Below are 6,627 nucleotides of genomic sequence, written 5' to 3' on the forward strand. Positions count from 1 at the left end.
GCTCATGGAATCTATGTTTAGGTTTAGGCACAGATAAAGAGTGGGGGAAATTATTGATAGTGGTTTCTGCTAGACGGATGTTTCTTGTGAAAGTTTGGCGAGGGGGACTATAGATTGGAGTTCAGTCGAGCATTTGCCATACATTTTGAACAAACAAATAAGAATACGACTTTATTATAAGCGATATCCCTGAAACAGGGGTTTCTTATGGAAAACAACTGATGATCTTTGAAACAACAATAAGGAGGATTGTGAATTAATGAAAGCAAACTGTCACGAGATTAATTGGCTTACTAGCATTTCCAACGAAGGACTAAAACGTCCTCATTTTTATTTTTATATAGTTTTAAAACTTCCAAAATTATATATATATATATATATATATATATATATATATATATATATATATATATATGATTGATATGTAGTTTGCTTGAAGTATTGTGTGGGATAGGTATGTAGTAGAGTTTTAGAAGGCTGTCACAATACGAGGAATGAAATATAGTCATTGTTGGTAAGAGAACACGAGAACAAATGGCGATTTACAAATCAATAAGTACATACATATATATTTTTATATACATATATTATTCAGTTGTATTGTTACTTACTTGTTATGTCTGCGACAAATTCCATTATTAATTTCGGAAAAATTCCCTTTTCAAATGGTAAGCGTAACAGATCGATTCAAAGCATGCTAGATGATGGAGCGGGAGTTGGGTAGCTATGTGGGGCCTCAGAGCAAATGTGAGTAGGGGATTTATGTATGGTATGTTTAGGTAATAAACATGTTTATAATTTTATTTATTCCCACTCCTGGCAACACTAACCTAAACACCCAGCTGCAAATCGAGAGCGCATCACCCCCCACCCCACCTCCCCTCCTCTCTCACATCCCACCCGTACACTATCTTTCAATAGCTAACCGGACACAGCCCACTAGCGACTTACGTGACCCAGATAAACGTAGATACCGCACATACAAGCAGAAAAAAATAAATAAATACAGTAATAATGCCCCATATAGCTATCCAACTTCCGCTCCATCATCTAGCATGCTTTGAATCGATCTGTTACGCTTACCATTTGGAAAGGGAATTTTTCCGAAATTAATAATGGAATTTGTCGCAGACATAACAAGTAAGACATTTTACCAATACAACTGAATAAATATATGTATATATAAAATATATGTATGTACTTATTGATTTGTAAATCACCACTTGTTCTCGTCTTCTCTTACCAACAACGACTATATTTTATTCCTCGCATTGTGATAGCCTTCTAAAACTCTACTATATATATATATATATATATATATATATATATATATATATATATATATATATATATATAATAAATTGTGGTTCAATGAATTTCAAAAACCCTTATTCAAATGAAGTGGTTCAGTTTCATATCAAAGATTTTTATTATTCTAAGTAAGACAATGAATACTTTAGAATATTAACTGCGAATCCTTTTGCTACAGGACTTATGATAAATTAATTATGTTGACTTTGACTTTCCATGTCTAACTGACTTTAGCAAATAGTGTACATACCTTTATAAATATTTGCCAATACTTTCTCTCCTCTGATGAGATGGTAGACATCGAAACACTGTATATATAAAAAAGAATAAAGAAAGAAAAAGAGAAGTAACAAGTGAAACAGAGAGAATGAATGAAAGAAAGGGGGATAATTGTGGGGATTTTATTGAAAGCAGACGAGTGCCGTACATTTGTATTACATATGTGTATGCTATGTTTATGGGGGCAAAAAATAAGACTGAAATTAAACAAAGAACAAGTGAATTTACTTGAAGTCTGGAAAAAGCATGGATTACAATAGAAAAATGGTCGAGTGTAAAAAGAAATTTTCCATATTCGTGAACGTTTTCGACCTCCATAGGTCGTCCTCAGGCGAGTGATAAAAATAATAAAAAATAAAAAATGTTTAGTTGAATGGAAATACGATTAAAATCATTTACAATACTTAAAATACTTAAAAGCATTTAAGCGTACCATCCGTTTCATATTGAACCTGGTTAATGTTTTGTTTTTTTAATACGGATTAACAAGGCTTCAATGATTGGGAGGCGTACATCGCAGTGTGAGACAGCTTAAATTGCAGTGTTTTTTTTATTAGTATGTCTCTAAAGTCGGTGTTGGGGTGTCGTGTACTGTGAGGTGCTAATAAATGGAACTATTAGGGGAAGATAGATTATATGTTAATCGACGAAAGATGCTGGTTCGAGTCATGCCAATGTATGTGTTATTATCGGAAACACATTGTCCTATGGGACATTTAAAAACGTACACAGCATTTCTAGTTTTGAGCATACTGTCGTCGGGTGTAGGGTTATTGTTTATTGATTATTGACTTGTTTTTAATTTTTTGTAATAAATAATAACTCGTATTTTAGAGGGTTTTTTTCCCATTTCTTTTCAGATCTCGTTATGGCGTTCACTCGACCAGTGCTTGAATTTGCAAAAACTGGATCATGGACACTTTTCAACGTGCTCCACAGATCTTCAGATCTCACACAGCGATTTTTTTGTCGGGATTTATGAAAGGACCAGTCTATGTTTTTTAAAAAAAAAATTTTTTATTACACTTTCACCCGAAACAAGGCACATTGCCACTTTGATGTAGGGGGCTACTATCAGGGAAATAAGCAACAGGGGTACTATGTGGGGAGTTGGGCAGCAAAATGTCGGTTCACGTTACACTTGAACTTCTGCATGCCAGTACAGTTGGGGAAGCAGGAACCCGGAAGGGAATTCCAAAGTCTAGCGGTTCTGAGGAAGAAACTAATTGAGTAGAAGGCTCTCTTACATCTAGGGATCTCTGTTAAAGAGCATCTCTCCCCCCCCTCTCTGGCTTTCTTACTCTTTCTATTTTCTCTCTGTGTGTCTCTATTAGAGAATAGAGAAAGAGAGAGGGAGAGGGAGAGAGAGAGAGAGAGAGAGGTGAATAACGTGGACAGTGGACACGTTTGCAAAAGAAGGGTCAGCTGACCAGATGACGTGGTATCATGTGATGAGGTTAGCTGATTCTTTCTTGGCAGTTTGGTTTCGGGAGTTGAATAAGACAGACGGCTTTTCAGCTGTCCCCCCCCTGGGCTGGGGAGGACGCTGACGTGTATCATCAAACAAGCAAGGTTCACCTCCATTCTGTGTCGACCTTTGGAAGGTGAATAAAAACATAAAAACCTTAATTGTCATCTTGGAGTGAATTCTTCATCCAACAGGCCAGCTCCCCTCCAAGAGACAATGAAAACCAGAGGAACAACCGACGACACATGAATAAAGGTATGTTAAGAAATGCATGCACACAAACACACACCCACGAAGACATTAAAAATAAAACCATTAGAAACTAGACGATCACGTACACGAATCTCCTTGACAAAATCTCCTTTATGACTCCCCCGAATATATAACATCTCAACTGTGAAGGGGTGGGATTTTGCTGCCTGAGAGGCGGATTAGCTGAAGGCCCGAATAACAGAGGCTGTTACTGCTATCGTTACCACCGCAATGCTGGGACGCGTTTAGCAAGAATTGCACTCTCGGCTTGATGTGTGTCGTGTGACCAATGATTGCTGCTCACATAGAACACCGTTGAACATTCCATGTAAAACACGAGATTACAAGATTTCTGAATATACCAGATGCGTTTTTATATCCTTAAAAGTTCTCGAGATATTCAATGCTAAAATGTGCGGAAGACCTTTCAACACCAGGTAGTATGAAACAGTTTTATGCCTGCGTGCGCACCTGTGTGTGTGTGTGCGTGCGTGCGCGCGCATGCGCGTGTGTGTGTGCGTGTGTATGTGTGTGTGCATGTGTGTACGTGTATGTGTATGTGTGTGTATGTGTGTGTATGTGTGTGCGTGCGTGTAAGTGTTTGTGTGTGCGCGTGTGCTTGTGTGTGCGAGTGTGTGTGCGTGTGCGAGTGTGTGTGTGTGTGTGCGAGTGTGTGTGTGTGCATGTGTGTGTGCGCATATGTGTGTGTGTGTGTGTGTGTGTGTGTGTGTGTGTGTGTGTGTGTGTGTGTGTGTGTGTGTGTGTGTGTAAAATACGCAAATCTTTTCCGAATATTGCCTTGTTCTCTAATCCCTCTTCCTTCGGTCTATGGAAGCTTACATATGGTTTCTTCTAAGACGATGTTAAATGTTCTTCGTTTCCGAAACCCTAAAAGTGAAACAGTCATTCCCAGTGCTTCTTTGTTCGTTTCTTTTTCGCTTTTCTCGTTCGTTTTCTTTTTCTTTTTTTTTCTTTTTTTTTTTTTTTGTTATTCGCCATTTTATCTCTCATTCATAGAAAAGTCGGGTCAGCATTCCATGCATAAATGATTCTTATGGACGCATTGTTTCTTCATACTCCCAAACAAAAATATAGAAAAAAAAAAAAAAAAAAAAAAACAGAAAAATGTTTGCCGAATTTACATACATATAAACCGGCATTGCGAGAAACATTTTAACAGCGTTTTTCTACATAAAAAAAAAAAAAAAAAAATACAATTTCTAAATGACTAGCAAGCCGCCCGGCATTGCCCGGTCATAAAATATGATATTTTCATTAATGCAGATTTCGTATTTATTATTATATTATATTGAAACTAATATATAATAATGATTTAAAAATTAAAAAAAAAAGAAAGAAAATTAATCGTGCACCATCACCGTCAATCGAAACCAAAACGTTTACCTTACGATTGACTTTTTCCTTTGCTGTTAATGCCTGAGCTATGAAGACAGGTTTGCTGCAAGGGTAAAAATCAAAACATGAACCGGGCTCCCGTCGGCGCCTGTGGAAAAAGCTCCCAGTACCGGACCTGTATGGAGGCGGTGATTGAAGCTGAAGGCAGCTACATTGAATAAATGTCAGCTCTACTACATAATCAAGTTACCTGAATTGAAATTTTCAATAACAGTTTTAAAATAAAACTGTAGTGTTGTTTTCCTTATCGTTCTACCGTGTACTTGGAAAAATCAATTGTAAAAAGTGATATTCTCCTGAAGGCTGAAGGTTCAATTCTCAGTGTAGGCGACCGAAAAATAGAATTTCGAATTACTTAAGACCTATATCCAGTCATGGGTGACGGAACTAGAGCATGCTACCGCCGTGAAGTAAATAAACGGTCTGTTCGAAATTCCATCCAAATTCCCGAGTTCGACAAAAACATTCCCGAGTTTGACAAGATAAACCTGAAGAAGATCGGAAGTTACATCGACCGAAACGTTGAGAAAATGATAACCGAGATGAGAATAGTAATCCAAACAATTAAAGTAATATGAACAAGAAAAACATTTTTTTTTTTTTTGGTTTTTTCAAAATATGATTTTGTTCCAATCAAAGGGGGGATAATTCTGTATGAACGAATGCACTAAAAGCGAATATCGCGTTGACAGTCGATGGGATTTTGGGTAGAAATTGACGATTTAAAAAGTCGGCTCGACAAGAACTTGCTTACGTTATAGTTGAAAATAGCCATGTTATAGTCAGCTGTGAAGCAACACCGCGATATTGCGTTCTAATTAGATTTTCGTTTATATGTCAATACAAATACGCTGTTTACGTTGAAGAAAACGAGTCTTGTGGAAGACATCAAATAGTGTTTGTTGCTAAAACCTTTCGGGATATTAAGTTTATTTTATCTCATAGTTTTTTGTTTAATTAAAGTCCGAAATATCCATCATAAGAACGAATAGAATTTAAACGTTTATTTACAGTTGATATTTATGAAGAATAGCAATGTAACCTTTTTATCTATATATATATATATATAAATGCGAAAATATGTGTGTGTGTGTGTGTGTGTGTGTGTGTGTGCATTTTTGTGTATATCCGCAAAAGGCTTTTTCCGTCGGGCTTCTCGGTCGGCTCACTCCTTCCTAAAACTTTTTGAATGATGTCTAAATCATAATATCTACGACTTAAAAACGGGGGTCGCGGCTATCTTTAATTTGCCCGACTTTTCAAACTATTTTCGAGATATTTTTCGATCGCCGCGTCTTCGAAAAGCGAATGATGGGGCGGGGGAAACAGAAACTGGCTTGCAGCGCAAAACTAGGTCAAACATCACGCTACTTAACGTTCTCACACCTGTTAATTTCGGTTTATAAACGTTAACTTATTAGAATTGTCTCTTTCTCTCCCCTCGGGGCCGAGATGGCTAGGTCTCAGTTTTTTTTCTTTTTCATTTTGTTTCCACCTTTGCATCAAGGCTTTGGGGTTCAAGCCTACCTTCCTACTAAAACATTTTTTTAATCTTTCATACCTCCAAACACCTAGCCAACGTTTTTTTTTTAAAACAGGTTTGTTTTGATCTACACCCACCCAAACACACACCTCCAAACACCCAGACAACGCCGGGTACCTCCCGCTAGTCTATAAATATAAAAACGAAAATGTATGTATGTGTGTTCGCTTTTTCTGTGTGTCTACAAAAGGCTTCTTTCAGAGAAGCGGTCGCTCGCTTTACAACTTTTAAAAACTTTTTATATCACATATAAATCGTAATATCTCACAGTTAACAACGAAGCTCGCCTGTCTATTTAATTTGCTCAATTTCGGGAAGATTAATATTAAATATTTGTCGCTCGCCACATGTGGGTTAG

This window comes from Euprymna scolopes, chromosome 36 (assembly GCF_053919585.1).
Source record: "Euprymna scolopes isolate OS-2025 chromosome 36, ASM5391958v1, whole genome shotgun sequence".
NCBI classification, from domain to species: Eukaryota; Metazoa; Mollusca; class Cephalopoda; order Sepiida; family Sepiolidae; genus Euprymna; species Euprymna scolopes.